We start from the raw sequence: 5,099 nt of genomic DNA on the forward strand, positions 1-5,099 counted from the left end.
AAAAAGGATTCAGTTTATGAGTTAGGTGTCCTTTACAAAAAACTTAGATTACTGAGAATCAAAATTTGTACATAACAACTAGTTGTCATGTACAAATTTTGAAAATTCTCAATAATCTAAATTTTTGTAAAGGACATAGGCCTAAAAAGGAAGGATTCAGTTTATGAGTTGGACCTAGAAAGGAAGGATTCAGTTTATGAGTTAGACCTAGAAAGGAATGATTCAGTTTATAAGATAGGCATAGAAAGGAAGGACTCGGTTTATGAGTTAGGTCTTGAAAGATCAACATAGAAGCAAAGAATGAATCCTTGAGTAAAACTTAGTCAGAAATGAGTCCTAACCAATTTGTACATTCCTGATCATTATAAATATGGACTTGTTATTGCGCGGCTCATCTAAAGTATACATGTTTTAATCTTTTCCAGGTATCATATTTCTCTTCATCTACAAGTTTTATAGAATAGAGATAAGAATTCTTTCAAGGATGCATTATAGATTGATTTAATAAGGTGCATCGGGGCTAAAGTGTTTAAAGATAAACTCGGCCAAAAAATCCCGTTATAACTGCTGTTTCCAATAATATATAAAGAAGGTAAGCAACATAAAAAGTGAGCAAAGATATTCAAATTTCTAGTTTCAATTAGAACTTCAATTAGAACGTTACACATAAGAAAGACCAATTCTCCAGACATGTAAGGTTATACATGGTAACCATAACTACATGAAAGACTGAACGTTTGATCAATCAAGAAACAAGACACGCAAAGCCAACATTGTAACTTCCAAAATACACTATAATGAGCGATAAACATATTAATCATCATAGCTTTCTGAATTAAAGCTATTTTAAATACCTGTAAATAATGCATTTGGATTTTTTTAAAAATACGTTTTAACATGGTAAGACCATGATAATGTACCGTATAGATTTCAGTCTTGTCAGTTTCTAAATGAACACCCTCATGGCGACTGAATGGTCAACAGGTTGGCCAACATATTTACATGTACTTTAGTTTCTTAAAAATGATTTCTTAAGCCATTTTCTGTTCGACAGTATTCAGTAAAAAAAAATTAATCACGATTTGAATCACTATAGTAATAAATTTCGTCATTTTCGAGAATCCAACTTTGATTAGTCTGGATACAGAACTAAGCGTGGGCTTGTTTACAGCATGTAGTAATTTTTATTGCTTTAAACTGTTAATTATCCTCATATCTGTTTTGATAATTGCGTTGTCATTTTAATACACGTGTCTTTTACTAATTAACAATTGTTTATTGTCAATAAGTCCATGACTTATTAATTAGTAAAAGACACACGTTCGCCCATTTATACAAAGTTTAAATTACTTATATAACATCTACCGAGTATGATTCCCTCTTATTTCTTGCGGAAATAACTTGTACATTCATAGCTCTGTAGAAACTGACAGGCCTGAAATCCTTATCTTTGGTCAAACTGCCTTCAGCAGCATAGAACCATTATAACAGGAGCTTGGACTTTGGGTAGTTGTGTCAAACAGCAATGTCACGTATGCCTGTCTATTTCATTGCTGCCCACTCAGTGAAAGCTCATTGAAATCAACACGATTTGTCTGGCTTCTGAGCTAAGACTACGCAATAGGTGCATATTTCACTTGAATCCAGCATCATTTTAAACATGTTTTGACGCAAGAAGTGATAGCTACGTCCTACGGAAAGTCCAAGGCCTTGTTATAATGGTTCTAATAAAAATCATGGACTGCATGAAATAATTATGATGTCCAACTCAAATTTCCATAAATTCTTTTAGCTAACTTGCTTGTGTACACTAACAGTAATTTAGAACCATTTTAACAAGAACTTAAAAAACTTTGGGTTGTTGTGTCAAACAGCAATGTGACGTATGCCTGCCTGTCTATTTCATCGTCAGCCACTCGGTCGTGGCTCTTTGAAATCAACAAGATTTGTATGGCCTCTGTGCAAAAACTACGCAATCGGTGTATATTTCGCTTGAAACCAGCGTCATTTTGACTTGTTTTGACGCAAGAAACAGAGTTACATCATACTGTAAGTCCAACGATCATTGCATAAAAAAATTTACACAACTTACTGACGTTGGTTATGTATTTTTTCTGCAATGTCGCCACCTTCATAACCAGCATGAATCACCAAAGCATTGGACTGTTTAGATGCAAGTTGAGTTTGTATATATATATGAACAAGTTTTGCACCCGGGGGTTCTTTTGCTTCTAGGTGAATTTCTTTTCTGACCCAATTTAGATATAATATATTTTCAGTTTCAGTTTCTTTATTAACCAATTAAGGGCCCTTAAGGGGCAACGTGAAGACTGTACATACAGCATCCAATGAACATAAAACATTCAATAAACATATACAAGAGGGAAAGAGCTGGATGATTAAAAGAGCTAGGACAGACATGAACAATTAAATAGTGTGTGTAGATAGATAGATAGATAGATAGATAGATAGATAGATAGATAGATAGATAGATAGATAGATAGATAGATAGATAGATAGATAGATAGATATATGTTTTCATACATTCAATACAGTGTCTTCTATATATTTGTGTTAAACACTATACATAAATAAATCAAAATACAAATGCACATACAAATTTGAAATAGTTTATCATATGATTGAAAAAATAAAAACCAATATTTGAATAGGAAATACAAATTAAGGCAATGCCTTTTGTAAAAATTTACCAACAGAGTTTAATATATCTAATTCTTCACAGTTTAGAATCCAAAATAATTTTTGTTTATCTTGTAAACTAGTAAAATGTTTTACTTTAGATGAAATTAAATCAAATAGTTCCTCTCTTTCTTTTGTAAATTTGCTGCATTGGATAAGAAAATTCATAAAGAAAACCCATTTGAATTTAAGAAACAAACAAGTTTTTTCTTTTGGGGGGGCGGGCAACTATTTTTTTTGGTGCGGAAGGTTTTACAGACGAAAATGACAGAAACAAGCAATTTTATGATTTTTCAAAAATCTTTTCTTTTTATTATACTTAATTCATAATTTACATTTTTAACATTTGATAAGTTTGTGACATGTTCTATAGGTTCTGTGTGACATGTACCAAATTAAATTTTGAGAGAGAGTGATACACGTTCATGCAAATATATATAAAATGTCTGAATTTTTTTAAAGCCAAATTTTCCGAGAATTTTACCTTTGAGGTCATACATCTTAAATTTGACAATACTGACCCCCATGTTTTATTATGTCAAAAATGATACTGAAAACATGTCTAGGCAAATTGGATTAATCTTATAAAATTCTTGATATTCAAAATGTTTTTATTTCAACTCAAATTGTAACTATTAGAGAAATTGTCTATTCTAAGTGCAAAAAGGTCACACAAAATTATGGAACTTCGTACAATTTTTTTTTCGCAATCCCTCTATTCAGTTGACCATTGTGCATAATTAAAAACATATTTGAAGAAATAAATTTGCTTATTTAAAAATACTGACAACAAATCCTAATCAGGCTGAAATCGAATTTTAGGTGAAAAAACTGTCAAATTAAATTGGCCCAAACTCAGAGGGATGAACACTGACCACCCATTATCTTTGTATTTTTCAAGTATGCTTTGTCTACAAACTTCAATGATATACTTCTCAAGAAATTCTCGATACAAGACCATTGAGGAGTGGGATACCTCTCGACTTTTTCAAGTATCCATTTTCATGTGTGGGTGTGGTCAGATCCTGAAAACACCGTGAAAGACCAAATAATATGAAAAACAAAATACAGATCGAGAACATCTAGCGGACGTGTAGAAAACTCACCACAAACAATTGTAAAGCAAGTATATCGATGTTAGATTAGAAATGGGCCAATTTTCTTAAAATGATGGTGGGACGCTAAAATAAAAAGCTTTTTGTTGTGTCAGCATTCAATTATTGTTTTTGATATCAATATTTGAATAAAACATTCAATGCGAATAAATGCAGGCGAAATTTTTTTTGGTTTTTTTTTACTGTGGTACTAGCTACCTCCGAAGCCCAAATGAGGCACAAAAGGAAGCATTTTGTTGTTTATAGTAAGTTCTGATTTATCCAGATATAATCCACACAAAGTAAGCAGCAAAAATAAAACATCAATGAATTAATTTATCAATTATAGCTAGTTTAACTAGAGGTACTGTGAGCAAGCTCACAATTGATACCCCCCGCTAAGATAAAAATCATAATGCGTGTATTTTTTAAATTATAAAAAATATTGGATGAATCTATTTCACCGTCCATTTTCTATAAATAACAACTGCTCTATTTTTTTAAAACTGCTGGTCATAAGCAATATTTGTGTGAAGTAAGAACATTCAATGCTTCTCCATAAGAAAGACAATGACCGGACACGAATTTTGCACTTTTTCTGCCAGTGACCTTGGCCTTGCCCAAATGACCTTGGGTCAAAGTCATGACACACCCTTAGGTCATAGGCAATCTTTGTGTGAAGTCAGAACTTCCAATAATTCTCCATAAGAAAGATATGGACCGGACACAAATTTTGTATTTTTTCTGCCAGTGACCTTGACCGAATGACCTTGGGTCAAGGTCATGACACACCCTTAGGTCATAAGCAATCTGTGTGAAGTATGAACTTCCAATGTTTCTCCATAAGAAAGATATGGACCGGACACGATTGCACAGACAGACGGACGGACAGGCGGACAAGGTGATTCCTATATACCCCCCGAAACTTCGTTTGCGGGGGGTATAATAAAGTTGACAATTTTATTTAATAAGACTTAACAAAACATCTAAAAGTTTTTAAAAAGAAAATTTGCTTATTCTCATGCTGACAGCTAAGCCGTGCATTTGATTGCATCGAAGTTTGTCTATAAATCTTGTATTTATGAGTAACGATCAATTTCCTTTAAGAACTAAAGGGAAACTTTTGCAACCCTTTGTCTCTGATATAGCCCTCAAAGTAAAAGCTTCGATCCTTCACGATCTTTAAAGCAACTCTGGTTAGTGTTAATTCCAAAATTAGTATGAATAATAACAATAATTGAAGTATTTTGTGGTCATCAGCAAAACTTGTGAAACCACATGCAAATAAAAAATGTCAACAAACTA

This window comes from Crassostrea angulata, chromosome 4 (assembly GCF_025612915.1).
Source record: "Crassostrea angulata isolate pt1a10 chromosome 4, ASM2561291v2, whole genome shotgun sequence".
Taxonomy (NCBI): domain Eukaryota; kingdom Metazoa; phylum Mollusca; class Bivalvia; order Ostreida; family Ostreidae; genus Magallana; species Magallana angulata.